This window comes from Bubalus kerabau, chromosome 5 (genome assembly GCF_029407905.1).
Source record: "Bubalus kerabau isolate K-KA32 ecotype Philippines breed swamp buffalo chromosome 5, PCC_UOA_SB_1v2, whole genome shotgun sequence".
In the NCBI taxonomy this organism is placed as follows: Eukaryota; Metazoa; Chordata; class Mammalia; order Artiodactyla; family Bovidae; genus Bubalus; species Bubalus kerabau.
In genome coordinates this window covers 129,425,331-129,445,056 of record NC_073628.1, presented here as the reverse complement: position 1 = coordinate 129,445,056, position 19,726 = coordinate 129,425,331, and the positions used below count along the sequence as shown (strand labels likewise).

Sequence of the window (19,726 nt, the reverse complement as noted above, 5' to 3'; positions counted from 1 at the left end):
ATAAGAAGATGGCCTCTTTGCAGCTACACTCTGACATCCTCAGTAACAACTGAGCCAACTCTCTTGACTAACAGTTATACACACTGAATAAAGGCTTCTTGTTTTTTTCCTTAATCCTCCCAAATGTTTCACTCAATCAACCACAGATGTGATTAACAGTGGATGTTTTTGAACTAATTTAACCAAATTTACATACTTAGTTCTGTGTAGGCATAGAGTCGCCCTTGATGTGATGTAGAAGTGTGTATGTATCTATGGGAAATGGAGAGGAACAAGCTGGGATTCTGGAGACACTGGGCTGTATTACTTGTATACTGAAAAGCACATGTAAGAGAGAAAGGTACAAAGTTTAAAAATATTTTTATGGAAAAGAATTATATGTATGCATAGCTGCAAAATGTTTTCGGGAAAATTATATAGAAGGAAGTGTTCTTTTAGAAAAAGTTTGGAATGAGTATAATGCAGACCACACCATGTAGACAGAGCTGAGAAAGCCAGGTTAAGTTGCAGCAGGACTGGACATTTTATTTCCTTAATTAGGAGGTCAAAAGGGGTATATAACTAAATCACTTTGCTGTACACCTGAACCTAATGCAACATTGTAAATCAGCTATAAAAGTGAAGTGGCTCAGTCGTGTCCACTCTTCGCGACCCCACGGACTGCAGCCTCCCAGGCTCCTCCATCCTTGGGTTTTCCATGCAAAAGTACTGGAGTGGGGTGCCATTTCCTTCTCCAGGGGATCTTCCCGACTCAGGGATTGAACCCGGGGCTCCCACATTGCAGGGGGACGTTTACCCTCTAAGTCACCAGGGAAGCCCAAATCAGCTATACTCCAGTATAAATAATTAAAAAGGTCTTTGTCTCCTCCACCACTTGTGAAGCAAGACACAGCAAGAATATGCTGTCTACAAACCAGGAGGTGGGCTCAGTTGATCTGGTAGTTCTCAGCCTCCAGAATTGTGAGAAAAACATTTCTATTGTTTCTAAGCCACCCAGTTTATGGTGTTTTGTTATGGTAGACAAGTGGACAAAGATAGATAAGCTTTTAAATGCCGTGGGAAGCAATGTGTACGAATGTGTGGCATTCCACAGTGCTTTTAAAAATATGGCGCCTGTTTACAGTTTTTGGTGCCATGCTGACCTTAGGGGACGCTCTTCAGCTTAGCTTCCTTCAGCAGTGTCTAGCTTCTGAACAATCCCATTGGTCTTCTACAGTTTTCAGGCATGTGTGTTAATGTTCTTTCTGAAATCTTTTTAGAAAGGCTTCAGCATGAATTTACCATAACTCTGGTTCATTTTTAAAAATAAATCTAATTAATTAATTTTTTTAAAAAAGTGGGTCCCAAGCATTCACATTTTTCACAAGCTCCCTAAGTGCACACCAAAGGTAGAGAAATACACACACAAACACACACATACACATCAATCATTATAAAAATAATGTAATTAGAATAATTGTAAAAGATAATGATCACACACAATATTACTCTCCTAACTCAACTACCGTTCAGAAAACAAAGATCATGGCATCCAGTCCCATCAATTCATGGCAAACAGATGGAGAAACAGTGCAAAACGTGGCAGACTTTAGTTTTTGGGCTCCAAAACCACTGCAGATGGTGACTGCAGCCATGAAATTAAAAGATGCTTACTCCTTGGAAGAAAAGCTATGACCAACCTAGACAGCATATTAAAAAGCAAGACATTACTTTGTCAACAAAGGTCTGTCTAGTCAAAGCTATGGTTTTACCAGTAGTCATATATGGATGTGAGAGTTGGACTATAAAGAAAGCTGAGCACCAAATAATTGACGCTTTTGAACGGTGGTATTGGAGAAGACTCTTGAGAGTCCCTTGGACTGCAAGGAGATCCAATCAGTCCATCCTAAAGGAAATGAGTCCTGAATATTCATTAGAAGGACTGATGTTGAAGCTGAAACCCCAATACTTTGGCCACCTGATGCGAACAGCAGACTCATTTGAAAAGACTCTGATGCTGGGAAAGATTGAAGGCAGGAGCAGAAGGAGGCAGAAGAAGGAGGCGACAGAGGATGAGATGGTTGGATGGCATCACTGACTCAATGGACATGAATTTGAGTAAACTCTGGGCGTTGGTGATGGACAGGGAGGCCTGGCGTGCTGCAGTCCATAGACTCACAAAGAGTCAGACACGACTGAGTGACTAAACTGAACTGAACTGAACCCAACTACCTATAGCATTTTGGGCTGCTGACTTCCAAATCTTCTCCCCAGTGTACACGGAGTGCTGCTCTTTGTAAGCAGGCTTAAAACCATATGACTACTACCTCCCAGATTTTAAGTGAAACTTAAAAGTGGAAGCTTAGTGACTTCTTTTGCAAGGCTCTCCCCTACTTCACACACCTGCCAACCAGAGGCATTTATTTCCTCCCTTGACACGGCCACCAAATCACCCTCCTCTGGGATTAAGCTCAGGGCACGCAACTACCTTTGTATTAATTCAGCTGTTCTCTTGGTGAGTGCCATCCCTTTGTCAGAAAGGCTTGAACTTCAAGTAGCAGCATGGGGAAGCAGGCGGAGATCTTAACCTAGATTTATCCATGTTCTCCACTGCGATTTCTATGTTTATATATACAAGAATCCCTCACCACCCATGAGGTCATGAATCTCTTTCTTTCACTTACACTGTAGGGATATTAAACACATTGTTCTGTTCTGATTGAAAGCCGGTAAAATTAAATCCCATCTTCCCATCTGTGGAACCACTCGGGGACCACTGTCTTATGGAAGAGGGGAGCATGGCTTAGAGAAGGGGCCCCTTCAGGACACTCGTGAATGAGCCATTTTTTTGCCAGACAAGAAGCAGGTCTCCTTTCCATGACACAAATCTCAACATCTGCTCTGTCTTAACCTCCCAGACACCCGACAGGTGTGGCCGTCTTTAAAACATGTCTAGGAAGCAACATATGGGCTGTTGGCCATGAATAAAGGATAAAATCATGTGTGTGGGGGGCAGGAGGGGGTACTCTGATTCTGATCTTTCAGCCTTATTGTTATTATTTCTTTTGGTTTTTAATTTCTCCAGGCTTTCCTGGGTGTCCATCTTTCACTGTCCCCTCGACATGCTTGGCACAGAATCGTAAGTTTCATCCTTGCCTTTTCCAGCTCTGTCTCACCATTGAGCCCCCCCTTGTCTTTCCTCGCATTGCCCCCCCCACCCCCACTTTCCAACCCTGCAGGGAGAGGAAAGTTAAATGATGTTAATCTGCCAAATATTTTTGATCATTAGGAAGCCATAAAAATTAACATAACCATCAGAGGAAATTAATGCCAAAAAGGCAAGGTTAGAGCAGGACAGTGAGGCTGGGAGAAAAGGGGTGTAGGCACAAGGGCGCTTTGTTTCTCCTTTGTGGTTTTGAGAGAGGGGCTGCAGCTGGAGGAGGCCCAGGAGGCTCCGTGCAGGTTGGCTTCCCCCACACTTAATTACAAGATCAGCTTTAGAATAGCAAGTGGTGCTAGTGGTGAAGGACTGGGAGGGATATCCTTGATTCCTGCCTTTTTCTCCTCCAGCTCCTCTGGGGGAGATTTTTGGTTATTTTTAATTCCAGTTCAAAATAGAGGTTGGGGAGAGAGAAGCCTACTGCTGGCCTCCTGCAGGAAATACCATTAATAATTAATACCCAATAATAATCAAATCCATGGGAGACTCGTTACAAGTAACATCTTGACAGACCCACGGATGGATGCCCATAGCTTTTCTTCTTTATCTGCTTGCAAGATGGGTTCAGCGGGGATTTGAGCACACATAAGCAGTGACAAAAAAAAGGATAAATAGCAGGTTTGTTCACGGAAAAGGCTTATTCATCCCTGTAGGGTTTTTTTCATTTTAGGTTTATGGCTTAGTGGGGAATTTCGCTTTAATTGGGATTGTAATATAAGGATGGAACCTGTCGACATTTACAAGAGAGACAGAAGAGTAATTCTTCCTAACTTGTTTGTGGTGGGTCTTACAACACTGGTTCCTGTGGGAGGCTCTGTGCAAAGGAAGCACTCAAGCTGATCAGAGGTAAAGTAAGCTAGTGAGAGGGAGGAGACAGACGGCCAGCCACAGGACCTATCTGCTGTTACTAAACCCCTGGACTCGCAGTCTGGAGAGTGTTGCGTGAGGGTTCATATGCTTGGTGACTCTTTGCACACTCACTGTTTCATTTCATCTGTGGGCTTCCCTGCTGGTTCAGGCTGCAAAGAACCTGCTTGCAGTTTAGGAGACCCCGTTTTGATCCCTGTGTTGGAAAGATGCCCTGGAGAAGGGAATGGCTAACCCCTGCAGTATTCTTGCCTAGAGAATCCCATGGACAGAGGAGCCTGGCGGGCTACAGTCCATGGGGTCGCAAAGAATCAGACACGACTGAGCAACTAAGGCTTTCACTTTCTTTTTAGAAGAGAGCAGAGAGGGTATTTCCCCAAGATCTCACAGCTAAGGGTTGGGTTCCGTTAGGGTTGGATAAGCAACAGGGTTGGGATTCAGTTCCCGGGGAGGCTGGCTACAGTGTCGGCTCTGGCTAGTGTTTCTCTCCTGGCTTCATGTAAGTGTAAGGAAGGACTCTCCACAGACAGGAAAGCAGGGTAGGAGGAGAGGCCCACCTTCCTCGACACGATGTCCAGTCATTCTACTCTGTGTTCTATGTGCTGTGCTATGTCACTTAGTTGTGTCCGACTCTTTGAGACCCCACGGACTGTAGCCTGCCAGGCTCCTCTGTCCATGGGATTCTCCCGACAGGAAGATTGGAGTGGGTTGCCATGCCCTCCTCTAGGAGGTCTTCCCAACCCAGGGATCGGACCCAGGTCTCCCACATTGCAGACAGATTCTTTACCATCTGAGCCACCAAGGAAGCACTCCTGTGTTCCACAAATGTATGAAAGTATAGGGCTTCATTGTCCATCATCCTCACGGAGGAAACAGGTGGGGTCACAGCAGGAAAATAAAAACACACGCGATGATTCATCCAAAGCTAATTTAATGCAGGGACGCTGTACAGAGGTGTGGACAAGCTGAAGAACCAAGAGCAGATGTAGGGAACTCAGAAGCCAGCAGGAGCAGCCGTGTGACCACCAACACCTAATCTGGGGCAAAGCTCCAACCCTCAGCTCCCTGGAAACCATGAAACACTTCCTTCCCTCTAGGCAGAATCTCCCCTGAAGCAGGCTGTATTTGCAGTTTGGAATTTTTGTATTTCAGTTTGAAATTTTATTATTTTACATAAGAAAATCTTTGGAATGAATAAAGGAAACTGGAGATCATATAAGAAACCCAGTAAGTCCAACATCTAAATTTAACAAGTGTTCACACATTAGTGTACTGGCCCTACATCTGTTTTATTTTCAGAGACATTGACCTTCATCTGTCTCCGTCACCTTCCCTCGCACTGAGGGCAAGCACCGTTCTGGAGCTGATGGTGTATCAAGGTATGCTTTTCACACTTTTACTAACTGTTGATGGGCCTACGATCAAATATAGTATCACTTCCTGCAGTTTTAAATACATATAAATTGTACTTATAGTTAATCATTCTGTATATACACATCATGTATTTGTAAGCAACTTGCCTTTTTCATTTAATGTATTTTACTTCTTTAAAACCTTTTATTTTGCTTTAGGGTGTGGCCAGTTAACACTGTGATAGCTTCAGGTGATAGCAAATGGACTCAGTCATCCATGTACATGTATCCATTCTCCCATCCAGGCTGCTGCATAATGTTGAGCAGGGTTCTCGGTACAGAAGCATTGAGCTTACTTCATCATCTGAGTGGCATTTTATTTTGTGACTACACTAGAGTTAATCCCTCATTTGTTGAGATATTGAAGTGGTTTTTTTCTCCATTAAAAAACAATGCTATAGTAAGCATTCTTGTATATCTACATGAGCACACACTGCAAGAAATTCTCTGCGAGTAGAGTCACTGGATAAAGTATTCCTATCCTTGATTATATTAGATTGTGCCAAATCGCCTTCCAAAGTGCCAATTTTTATACTCACAAGCAGTGAATGGTAGTTCACAATTCCCCACAACGTGGTTTTAATTTACACCTTCTGGTTCGAATTTATATTTCCTTTATTACAAATGAGGTTGAACTTCTTTTCATATGTTTACTGAGCATTCATGTTTCTGCATTATTATTCCACATTTCTGTCCAAATAAATTTTCCGTTATTTTTAGTTGGATGATCTTTCTCTTACTCTTTAAGGGAGTATTTACTATTCTAGTTACTAATCTCTGTATGTGTTACAGATAGTTTTTCTTTCATTTCCTTTATATTCTGAGTTGGGCAGAATATTTAATTTTAACATAGTCAAAGTTGTCAGTTTTTTTTTTTTTAAGTTTAGTGTGTGTGTGTGTGTGTCTTGCTTAGGAAATTCCTATTCTACAAGTTTGTAAAGATATTTTACTATACTCTTTTCTAAAAATAGAATTTTGCTTTTTATGTTTAGGTTTTAACTATATTTGGAATTAACTTTTTGTAAACAATGTGGAATAGAAATACCATGTTATTTTTGTGTCATGTGCTAAGTCACCTGAGTCATCTCAGACCCTTTGTGGCACCATGGACTGTAGCCCTCCAGGCCCCTCTGTCTGTGGGATTCCCCAGGCAGGAATACTGGAGTGGGTTGCCATGCCTCCTCCAGGGATCTTCCTGATCCAGGGGTCAAACCCACGTCTCATGTCTCCTGCATTGGCAGGCGGGTTCTTTACCATCACCACCACCTGAGAAGCCCATATGTATATGTACACATTTTCAAAGACTGGAACATCTCTTCATTAAAGTATGCTTGCTCTACTAAATTTAAAATATCACTCTATAATATGCTTTATATAGGTGAAAGTTTGTTGCATGGGTCCTTTGGACTAGTCTTATACCAGTATCTCACTGTCTTAATTCATACATTTTTTGATAAGCACTAATAAACATGAACAGTGAGTCCTCATATCTTAATCCCCTTAGATGTCTTTACTCTATCAGTTTTAGCATTAAACAACTTTCATGAAAATTTCTCTTATAATATTTATGGAATTGCCTTGAAATTTTCTTTTCATTTGGAGAGAATTTTCATCTTCCTATAATTGAGTATTTCCATTCACAAGTATACCATATCTTATTTATTTATATTTTATGTTATTCAAATATTACTTTTCTCCATTACATATCTTGGTATATTGCTTGTATTGCATATAAAACATTTTTAACTTCCTAGTCAATCTCCCTTACTCGTAGTCCCAGTAAATCTATCATTTTGTCACTATTAGACTGAACTGAACTGAGACTTTGTCTTTTCCAGAGTTTCATATAAAGTAAATCATATGTACACTGTCCAATAATCAGCAAATTAGTTTACTTTTTAATTAAAATCAGAATGCCATTTATTAATATTTTCTTCTCTTACTGCTCCACTTCAAGATAAAAAATGAAGTGGTGAAAGCAGACATTCTTCAGAGCAGATCAGTCACTCAGTCGTGTCCGACTCTTTTCGACCCCATGAATTGCAGCACGCCAGGCCTCCCTGTCCATCACCAACTCCCGGAGTTCACTCAGACTCACATCCATCGAGTCAGTGATGCCATCCAGCCATCTCATCCTCTGTCATCCCCTTCTCCTCTTGCCCCCAATCCCTCCCAGCATCAGAGTCTTTTCCAATGAGTCAACTCTTCACATGAGGTGGCTGAAGTACTGGAGTTTCAGCTTTATCATCATTCCTTCCAAAGAAATCCCAGGGCTGATCTCCTTCAGAATGGACTGGTTGAATCTCCTTGCAGTCCAAGGGACTCTCAAGAGTCTTCTCCAACACCACAGTTCAAAAGCATCAATTCTTTGGTGCTCAGCTTTCTTCACAGTCCAACTCTCACATCCATACATGACCACTGGAAAAACCATAGCCTTGACTAGATGGACCTTTGTTGGCAAAGTAATGTCTCTGCTTTTCAATATGCTATCTAGGTTGGTCATAATTTTCCTTCTAAGGAGTAAGCGTCTTTTAATTTCATGGCTGCCGTCACCATCTGCAGTGATTTTGGAGCCCCCCAAAATAAAGTCTGACACTGTTTTCACTGTTTCCCCATCTATTTCCCATGAAGTGATGGGCCCAGATGCCATGATCTTCGTTTTCTGAATGTTGAGCTTTAAGCCAACTTTTTCACTCTCCACTTTCACTTTCATCAAGAGGCTTTTTAGTTCCTCTTCACTTTTTTTTTTTTCCTCTTCACTTTCTGCCATAAGGGTGGTGTCATCTGCATATCTGAGGTTATTATTCTTACCTTATTCTTAATTTTAGGAAGAAAGTGAAAGTAAAAGTCACTCAGTCATGTCTGACTCTTTGAGACCCTATGGGCTGTAGCCCACCAAGGTTCCTCGGTCCATGGAATTCTCCAGACAAGAATACTGGAGTGGGTTGTCATTCCCTTCTCCAGAGGATCTTCCCAACCCAAGTCTTGGGATCGAACCCAAGTGTGCTTCATTGCTGGCAGATTCTTTACTGTCTGCCATTTACATTAATAAGTATAACAGAAGTAATTCTTTTGCAAATATCTCAGTAACAAAATATGAAAGAGCTTTTTTTGAAGGTATCATACTCTCTAAAGATTTATAAAGCACTTGGTTATTGCTTTGAAAAAAGAATTTGAAGTTTTGTCAGTATACATTCATTCATATTATGCTACTTCTATGGTTTTCTGCATATGTAATAATATTCTTTTAATGCAAAATCGCAGTATTAATTTAAAGTTCATTTTAAACTGCATTAAACCCAACATGTGTAATACCATTAATCCAAAAATTTCTATTGAATTAGGAAAGTGTCAACAACAATGACTAAGTTCTTGTAGTGCAACCAAGGAAGACTTAAGTCAAGACTGAGGTGATGTCAGCACTTGTAGGATGTATCTTGTTTCAGAAATGTAAAAGGTGAAACAATTTGTCCCTTAGATTTGATAAAATGTGGCAACTATTTCCATTGTGGGTAAAATTGAGATCACACACAGTAAAAGGGTCAAAATGGAAGAGATCTGAGGTCTGAGTCCAGCAAGGCATGCTCAGTAACTCAGTTGTGTCTAACTCTTTGTGACTCAATGGATTATATCCCTCCAAGCTCCCCTGTCCATGGAATTTTCTAGGCAAGAATACTGGAGTGGGTTGCTACTCCAGGGGATCTTTCCGACCCAGGGGATCTTCCCGACCCAGGGATTGCACCCGTGTCTCCTGTGGTTCCTGCGTTGAGAGGCGGATTCTTTATCAGTGAGGCATGTCCCGCAGAGAAGGCTAAAATGGAGCAGCCAATGAGGTAGGAAGAAAATAAGTAGAATATTCTGTCAAGAAAATAAGTAGAAGATTCTGTCAAGTCACGGAAGAGAAGGTTATAAGAAAGTGGGAGTGATCTGCAATGTCAAATCCTGCAGAGGAAATGCAGAAGAGTGAAAACTGCTCACTGGCATTGTATGCAGTTGTTCAGTGATATATTCTCAGCCCCTTGGACTGTAGCCTGCCAGGCTTCACTCTCCATGGGATTTTCCAGGGAAGAATACTAGAATGAATTACCATTTCCTCCTCCCCCAGGGACTGAACCCGCATCTCCTGAGTCTCCTGCATTTCAGGGGGTTCTTTACCTGCTGAGCCTTTGGGAAATCAGGTATGGTAGAGAGAATAAAGTGATTGAAATGGGATTAAGAGGGAATGGGGAAATTCCCTGGTGATCCAACAGTGAGCATTCTGCACTTCCACTGCAGGGGGCTCAGGTTCAATCCTTGGTTAGGGAACTAGGATCCCACAGGCCATGCCTCTGAGAAACGAGATAGTAAAGAAAACCCCTCCAAGGCTTTTTACTTGTTTGTTTGTTTGATTTTGTTTTGTTCTTGTTTTTAAGTAGGAAAATAAGAGCAGTGGTTAGAAAGAGATAGATTAAAAGATATTCTTTTATATTGAGAGAGTTTTACAGTATATTTATATGCTAATGAGAACAATAGTAGAGAAAGAAAACTTGATCACATAGAAGACAAAGGAGCAATGCCCTTGTTTACACATGAAGGGGTAGGATCCAAAGTCATCCAAGCCTCTGTAGTATTCCCATGTTGTACTCAATATAATTATTTATATGTCTAAATTTACTAGGCTGTGTGTGTATGTGTGTGTGTGTGTGTGTGTGTGTGTGTGCCAGGTCACACTAGTGGTAAAGAACCCACCTGCCAATACAGGAGATGCAAAAGACCCAGGTATGATCCCTGGGTCAGGAAGATCCCCTGGAGGAGGGCATGGCAACCCACTCCAGTATTTCTGCCTGGAGAATCCCATGGACAGAGGAGCCTGTGGGGTTACAGTCCATAGGGTCACAAAGAGTCGGACGCAACTGAAGCGACTTCACGCATGCACACACCCAGGCCAAGCAGAAGAGCAGTGTTTGTTACTGAGGGCTTTGGACTCCTACTGCCTGGATTTGGAAACTAAGTATTGAGAAGTTACACCTTAAGTAAGCTATGCCTCTGTTTCCTCACCTATAAAATGAGGATAATAATATTACCTTATGATTATACTTAGGGGACTAGATCTGATAGATAGAGTGCCTAATGAACTATGAATGGAGGTTCATGACATTGTACAGGAGACAGGGATCAAGGCCATCCCCATGGGAAAGAAATGCAAAAAAGCAAAATGGCTGTCAGAGGAGGCCTTACAAACAGCTGTGAAAAGGAGAAGCAAAAAGCAAAGGAAAAGGAAAGATATAAGCATCTGAATGCAGAGTTCCAAAGAATACCAAGGAGAGATAAGAATGCCTTCCTCAGTGATCAATGCAAAGAAATAGAGGAAAACAACAGAATGGGAAAGACCAGAGATCTCTTCAAGAAAAGAAGATCAAGAAAATCAAGAGATACCAAGGGAATATTTCATGCAAAGATGGGCTCGATAAAGGACAGAAATGGTATGGACCTAGCAGAAGCAGAAGATATTAAGAAGAGATGGCAAGAATACACAGAACTGTACAAAAAAGATCTTCATGACCAAGATAATCATGATGGTGTGATCACCCACCTAGAGCCAGACATCTTGGAATGTGAAGTCAAGTAGGCCTTAGAAAGCATCACTACGAACAAAGCTAGTAGAGGTGATGGAATTCCAGTGGAGCTATTTCAAATCCTGAAAGATGATGCTATGAAAGTGCTGCACTCAATATGACAGCAAATTTGGAAAACTCAGCAGTGGCCACAGGACTGGAAAAGGTCAGTTTTCATTCCAATCCCAAAGAAAAGCAATGCCAAAGAATGCTCAAACTACTGCACACATGCAGTCATCTCACACGCTAGTAAAGTAATGTTCAAAATTCTCCAAGCCAGGCTTCAGCAATACGCAAACTGTGAACTTCCAGATGTTCAAGATGGTTTTAGAAAAGGCAGAGGAATCAGAGATCAAATTGCCAACATCCGCTGGATCATGGAAAAAGCAAGAGAGTTCCGGAAAAACATCCATTTCTGCTTTATTGACTATGCCAAAGCCTTTGACTGTGTAGATCACAATAAACTGTAGAAAATTCTGAAAGAGATGTGAATACCAGACCACCTGACCTGCCTCTTGAGAGACCTGTATGCAGGTCAGGAAGCAACAGTTAGAACTGCACATGGAATGACAGACTGGTTCCAAATAGGAAAAGGATGTCACCTGCTTATTTAACTTATATGCAGAGTACATCATGAGAAATGCTGGGCTAGATGAAGCATAAAGTGGAATCAAGATTGCTGGGAGAAATATCAATAACCTCAGATATGCAGATGACACCACCCTTATGGCAGAAAGTGAAGAGGAGCTAAGGACCCTCTTGATGAAAATGAAAGAGGAGAGTGAAAAGGTTGACTTAAAGCTCAACATTCAGAAAATGAAGATCATGGCATCATCATCCCCATCACTTCATGGGAAGTAGATGGGGAAACAGTGGAAACAGTGTCAAACTTTATTTTGGGGGGCTCCAAAATCACTGCAGATGGTGATTGCAGCCATGAAATTAAAAGACATGTACTCCTTGGAAGGAAAGTTATAACCAACCTAGATAACATATTAAAAAGCAGAGACATTACTTTGCCAACAAAGATCCGTCTAGTCAGGCTATGGTTTTTCCCGTGGTCATGTATGGATGTGAGAGTTGGACTGTGAAGAAAACTGAACACTGAAGAATTGATGCTTTTGAAGTGTGGTGTTGGAGAAGACTCTTGAGAGTCCCTTGGACTGCAAGGAGATCCAACCAGTCCATTCTGAAGGAGATCAGCCCTGGGTGTTCATTGGAAGGACTGATGCTGAAGCTGAAACTCCAAAACTTTGGCCACCTCATGCGAAGAGTTGACTCATTGGAAAAGACCCTGATGCTGGGAGGGATTGGGGGCAGGAGGAGATGGGGACGACAGAGGATGAGATGGCTGGATGGCATCACCGACTCAAGGAACATGAGTTTGAGTGAACTCCGGGAGTTGGTGATGGACAGGGAGGCCTGGTGTGCTGCCATTCATGGGGTCGCAAAGAGTTGGACACGACTGTACTGAACTGAACTGAACTGAATATTACCTTTGTTACCTGTTGTAACAAAGTCTGAATGCATGTAAAGTGGTTAGAATTGTGTCTGATATTACAAATGCACAGTGAATGTTCGTTACACACTTAATTTTTTATAGAACTTAGCACATTGTATGCATTCTGTGAATGAATGAATATTATTTTAAAATATCTTTATAGGGGATGTTTTCTATATAGCCCTCTCCTGATCCCTGCTTTGAACTCTGTTCTTCCTGTAGCTAAAGTCATATAACCATCATCTGCAGACTCAGCTCATGCTGGTCTCCTGAGATAAACTCTGACCTAAGAGAAGAAGGCTTTTAGAAGCCTTTGGCTGGATGTTTAGCCCTGACTCTGTGTACCATTTATGCAAACTAAGTGGATAGCTGCCTTTTTTTTTTTTTTTTTCCTCTGACACTCAAAACTCCCTTGTTCTTAGAAGTTCTCACCTTTATGATTGTTTCTTCATCTTTTCTTGATTCCTTCTTTGACCTCAGATAATCTTGACTGGCCTTGTGTGCTTCCGAATTTATAAGTCTGCCTAGATCCATGCATGACTTTGGAATGGGCATCGAGCTCCCAGGGCTGCCCTGTAATTAATGTTCATAATTAGTATAAATACACTGAAGAGGTTTGCAGCACAATATGCTACATGTGGACCTAAATGGGACCAAAGGACCAGTAGCCCCAATTCTGAGGCCTTTAGGATAAGGGAATTAGAGGCATCTAAAGGGTTTGAAGAAGGCTAATAAGACACAGAGGATTAGATAATTAATGCTCTAACGCTGTCCTAGAAAGTGTTATAAAAAGACTTCTCACCAGTCCTGGCCCTCTGAAGGCAAATTTCTTGATGGGGGTGGTTCTTCGTTCCTTTCCAGTGTCGGGGGTTTCCCTCTAGGGAAATATCTAGGGAGAGTATGGCTTTGTTTGCCTTTCCTCATGCCTGTGCTCTTAAAAGATAATTAAAGTTTTATCAGCAGAGTCCCATGAAGGTGAGTACTAAAGCAGTTATCTGGATAATCCACACTGAGGGAGAAGGAAATCTTCATTTGGGGGCTTAGATTATCTTGTATGTCTTTATTTTTGTGCATCAGTAAGGCAACCATGCAGAGGGCGTAAGGCACGAAATAGGAATTCATTAAATATTTGCTGGATGGATGACTCTTTTATTCAAAGTATCAATTAATACTAATAGTCCTTAATCGTTCTGGTTTGCACCTGAATATCATATTCAGATATGCTCTCATCGCTTGGCAAATTAATGAACAGAGATGTGAAGGTTGAGTTCTAGTCCCTAAATGGGCCTTAGTTTATTTGCTTGGCTCTGGAAGAGAACTGGGCTTAACTGAATGGTTTTCTTTTTATAATATATATATATATACACTTATTTATATATATATTTAGCATTATACATATTTAGCTTTAGCACACACACACACACACACACACATATATATATATATATTATATATATATAAGAACATCCCATGGACGGAGGAGCCTGGTAGGCTACAGTCCATAGGGTTGCTAGGAGTCAGACACAACTGAGCGACTTCACTTTCACTTTTCACTTTCATGCATTGGAGAAGGAAATGGCAACCCACTCCAGTGTTCTTGCCTGGAGAATCCCAGGGACAGGTGAGACTGGTGGGCTGCCAACTATGGGGTCGCACAGAGTCGGACACGACTGAAGTGACTTAGCATAGCATAGCATACACATATACATTATTTTAATGATTTACCGTATATATATATATATATATGTATATATATTATTTTAATGATTTACCATATAATGTTGTGCTTTTGCTCTCTTCTTAATCTGAGCAGTTTAAACCTGAGACCATGTTGGTCTTTGAATCTTGCGGGGAAAAAATTTGTTAAGCCATTAGTTTGCCTTTCTGCAGGATAATTAGTGAGTGGATTGATTGGCTTTTAGCTAACAGTTTGTGAAGAATTATGTCCGAAGTTTTTACACCTTGGGGCAGGACGTGGGCTTCCATGCTGCGTGTCTTCCACATGGCCAGACATTGGTGACCTGTAAGTGTTTTCTGTCATCACAAGACCTTCAAAAACATCCACAACTTGGAAGCTAGAGGTTTCCAAGCTAAGAGTAAGACATAACGAAGGAGAAAAAAGGACCAAGGTTATAGACACAGAAGGGTCTGGATTTTGAATTTACCTTTTTCTTTATTTCCTAGTGTTCATGGAACAAAATGAGAAACAGATTGAGGAAGCAGAGTTCTGGGCTGCTTCATTTTGATTTTGCATGGTCCCCTTAAATGCCCATGCCTTATTTTGCGCACCTGGAAAAAGGAAACGATTATATCGACTCACAGGATGTTAGTGAGAGTGACTTGAAATGCATGTGAAAGATTTAAAAAGCCTCTAACCTGGGCTTCCTATGTGGCTGGGTGGGTAAAGAATCCGCCTGCAATGCAGGAGATGCAGGCAGATGCACGTTCAGTCTCCAGGTCGGGAAGAGCTTCTAGAGGAGGAAATGGCAGCCCACTCCAGTATTCGTGCCTGGAGAATCCCATGGACACAGGAGCCTGGTGGGCTACAGTCCAAAGAGTCAGACACAACTGAGGTGACTGAGCATGCATGCATGCATAACCTGTCTGTAAATATAAGTGCAATGTCAGAAATACCTGTGCCATGAAGACATTTTGGTTTTCATATTGTGGGGATAGCCCACAATCAGAACTTTAGAAAACGAAGACTGTCAAAGAACTTGCCATGGCAATATCCATGCCCTAAGTCATAGATGAACAGTTAATAAAGAAGATAGCATTCTGCCTTTGAATGAACTCTGTACCAATCAGGATCCGAAGACCTTGCCCTTGATTAGCCTGTAGTGCAGGTAGCAAAGTCACACAAAATGCATTTTACAAAATTAACAGATTATTTCACAACCTCCTCTCTCTTTTTTTCCCCAGAGCACTCCATGAGTTAGCAGAGCCTCGGCTTACATTTCCTCCTCACAGGACGTAGATCAGGAGCCAGGAATCTGTAATGACACTGTTTAGGACCATTCCCTCAGTACACAGCTTAAATCTCCAGCCCATCCAATTTTTGCAAGGTTCTATTCAGTAACAGAGAGAGTTTAGGTACTTCAAGAGAAGAAGACTGGTTTTAAGATATCAGCTCTGCTTCTGATTGGCTGTATGACCTTGAACAAATCATATAACCTTTCTAAATCTTAATTGCTTAAATTTTTGCATAATTTCCATTAAGTGCAGAAAATAAAATATACCTTTTATGGTTGCTGGGGGGTACCTAGATCATTGTGGAGGTTTAATAAATGTTGGTTTCCTCCACTTTTTCTCCCCTATTTGTTGGCTAAGGAGAGCCAAGTGAGTTAACCCTTCATACAACTATCCAATGGCTTCCCACTTCCCTCCTTTTCCTGTCTGAATGACAAAATTAGACATCCAGAGCACCCCAGTTATCTCACCACCTCAGCCCTTCTGAATATGTCCTCACTAAATACCAGACAGAATAATCATATTCCTGGACACTCTCTTGAGAGTTCAGTGACACTTCAGTGATACCGTGTTCATTCCAAACAAACATAGAAAGAAGAGAGACAATGAGAGAGAGAGAGAGAGAGACTGAGGGACAGAGATCAAACGCAGGTATGCCTTTGGTCTGTCTAGAAGGAGTTGATAAGAAAGATAAGCTGGGAAGAAAGGCTGGATTACAGAGAGGGTGGTGGGAGAGGCAGGAAACAGTAATTGAGCTCGGTTTCTTTGCTCTAGCTAAGCCAACCAATATTAGGAAGTCAACAAACTCTCCTTGGGTTCTAGGTGCTGGAGTACAAAGATGAATGACAGGCTAATCCAATTCTGTCCAATAACATAGTCTATGATAATCAGTTCAGTTCAGTCGTTCAGTCATGTCTGACTCTTTGCGACCCCATGGACCACAGCACACCAGGCCTCCCTGTCCATCACCAACTCCCAGAGTTTACCCAAACTCATGTCCATCAAGTTGGTGATGCCGTCCAACCATCTCATCCTCTGTCATCCCTTTCTCCTCGAGCCTTCAATCTTTCCCAACATCAGGGTCTTTGCCAATGAGTCAGCTCTTTGCATCAGGTGGCCAAAGTATTGGAGTTTCAGCTTCAGCATCAACCCTTCCAATAAGCATTCAAGACTGATTTCCTTTAGGAAATCTATGATAATGGACAGGTGCTATTTTTCTTCTGTCCATTATGGGAACTACTAGCTATTGTGGCCATTGGGCCCCTGAAATGTGGTTGGTGTGTCATAAGAGCTAAATTCTTAATTTAATTTAATTTTGAATGTAAATAGCTACATGAAGCTCATGGTTATTGGTAATCTGTTTTTAATATTAAGAGTAATCTGTTGTTATAAGGCACATGGATTTCTGAATGCTTGAATAGGTAACAGTAGATGATTTTAATCCACCTGCTCTGTCTTCTGGAACAAATAGAGTTACCTAAACTATGGCTGTGGTGTAATTGGATTATGGAGAGTGGGGGAAGGGTGGAGACATATTTGATGTAACCAAGTTTAGCAAAATGAATAATACACCAAACAGATCTCCAATTATAACAGCTTATCAAGGGCACTGGGGCCAGATTTTGTTTGAACATGGTATATCAGCCTCTGTCTTAGGCTGGCTGTCCAGGCTGTGCCTACCATTTGTCAGTTGAGAATTGGGTGTGGAGGAAATTCCTGCTGAAATCAGCCACTGATCCTTAACCTTCTGCTCTTCATAGGAGGGTTCCTTGCACAGATCCAAGCTTTCAAAATCTTTTTTTTTTAATGGTCCCTTGAGACACATCAACAACCATTTAACTCTGAGCCTGTCATTTCCAGAGCCCAAGAAAAAAAATTGTTCAGAATTAAAGGAAGATGGCCAAGATAGCAAAGAGGTATAATTGAGTGTGCACTTTCGTCTCACATGGACATTCACTGCTGCGTGGTACCTACTGAAGTAGGCTAAGGCTGTATTCTACATGAAAGGTCTAGACACCTACATTCAGGAAAATAAATAAAATCAGCCCAGAGAGCTCTCCAGGCAGCTCTTGCAAACGTCATGCAGGACTGCCATCTTCAGTTCCATGCCTAGAGTTTGCACCCTGGTTTCTGTCCCCACAGGTTCTGACCATACCATCAATGACCGAAGCAGAGACTTCTTGGGGAACTTGACTCCGCTACAGGGTTGGAGCTCAGCTGAGTCTTATCGCCATGGATCCTCGTGCAGGGTGCCTGGTATCTGCTGCGGATAGCTCTGCATACTGGTGTTTGTTCACCTCCAGTTGTATTGGCTTCTTCCATAAAAATGAATTTCAGTACTCTGGTTTCTTCTTAGAACCCCAAATTCTTTGACCAGGAAATCTTACATCTGACTGCTTAGTTCTTGTTCATCATTGTTTCTTTTCTTGCCAACTGAAAGCTAGGGTTTTTCTCCAAGTCGAGCCACAATGTTCCCATACATTGACTTAATGCTCCCCCATGTCTTAACCATTTTCACTGGGAGTTTAGGTTGCGGCAGCAGCTAATAAAAAGCCTGACATTGCCAATCTCCTCCCCGACTTCCATTCTCCATCACTGTCCATATACCAGGGCTTAGAATTGACTCCTTTTCCAAGAAGGGCTTCCCCTTTTTCCTACCAGCAGTTACCACCCCAGTCCTAACCTCCCCTGCAGCAAACCAGGTGGACTCATGACTAACCCCACTGCTAAGTGTTCAGGGATTCTGAGAGCTCACTTCAAGTCATGCTACTGCTTGACACGTGGTGGTTTCATGCACTTTGCAGTTGACTACAAAATCCCCAGTGCTTCATCCCATGGACTGCCCATCACCAAATATTTCAGCACTTGCAGTGTCTGTGACATTGAGTCGGTAAAGGTCACCGGCAGAGACAGAATGGATCTTCCCCATGCCTTTAAGACGCACTTTCCAGCTCATTATGATCAGGCGCCTGTTAGAATCCCTGTCCTCTCTATGGAGATGGAGCCTCCTGTGTGCTCCGGGCGCTAATGAATCACTTGCTCGCGTGTCTTTTTTCTAGATGGTTTGTCACTGCAGCTGTCCTGTCCTGTAAGCCCCAGTGACAGTGAGTTGTTGACAGAGTATTAGAAAGAGCTCAGATCTTTAAAGCCAGGGATGTGACAGAATTTTTTTTTTCATTCTCCCTGTCTCGGTGCTCTAACACGATTCCATTAAATCATAAAGATTAGAGCTTGTCAGGCCCTTAGCATCTTTCCTCTGATTTGCAAAAATGATTGGGTGTTTTGTTATTAATTCTTGTTGTTGCAGCTACAGAATGGACACCATTAACTATAGCTAAGGCATTAACCTGATTGGTATTAATCAGAAGTGTCCCATGAGTCATATTGGTTGGAGAGGTCTGGATGTTGTTCAGTAAAGGGGCTTTGTGGAATCAAATGAGAATTGATTGATGATCGCAGAGTACACATATCCAAGTGAAAAAAACCCAGCTACATTCTGGGTATCTCACTTTAATGGAATCATTGTCCTCTCTGCATGCAAAGAAGGCAAGTTGATTTAACTGACCCATCACAAAGATGGTCTGTGTTTTGAGTTACTTCTCCACAGTAGGACTGGAAAGAGAGAGACATGAATGGGCCGAACTGGTCCACGGAAGGCAAACAAGGGATAACCGGCATCCTGGGCACTCCCAAGTAGTATTCTTTGGAAGATGTTGGCCCAGAGATGCTACTGAGTACCAGCCCTTACGGAGTATCTCCAGGGGTTCCCATAGACTACAGGGCAGACATGTTTGAGGCAGGCATCTAGGTACAGAGTCACCAGCTAAGGCGCAGAAACAAAGTCCAAGAATCCACCAGGGGATTAAGCCCGTGACCTTGGTGTCATCAGCATCATGCTCTAATTAACTGAGCTAACAAGACACAGATGCTCTGTACAGCTGAGCTAACTCTCTATAGAGAATGCCGAAACAAAAAAGCATTCCTCAGTTTTCAAATTCTGTTATTTCCTAGGCAACCTTCTTAAACATTTTTGCAGAATGGCTGTCCTCAAAAACTGTCATATTTATGCCATGAAAAGGACCTAGATATTGGGACAACTACCCAGATTATTAAGTAATATTTATATTGAATAGTATAAGGAATACTTTTTAGTTGGAAAGAATGAAAATTATATAAGTGAAGG

The 19,726-nt window shown here is 41.9% G+C and overlaps 1 long non-coding RNA gene across 1 annotated transcript; it reads left to right on the top strand.

Annotated features, from left to right (window-relative positions):
• The first annotated feature begins 242 nt into the window (after positions 1 to 242).
• LOC129654093 (uncharacterized) lies at positions 243 to 17,901 on the top strand. The gene is made up of 4 exons (XR_008715406.1): positions 243 to 327; positions 5,006 to 5,293; positions 5,366 to 5,445; positions 17,686 to 17,901. It is a non-coding gene; the product is annotated as an uncharacterized LOC129654093 (long non-coding RNA).
• The last annotated feature ends 1,825 nt before the right edge of the window (positions 17,902 to 19,726 follow it).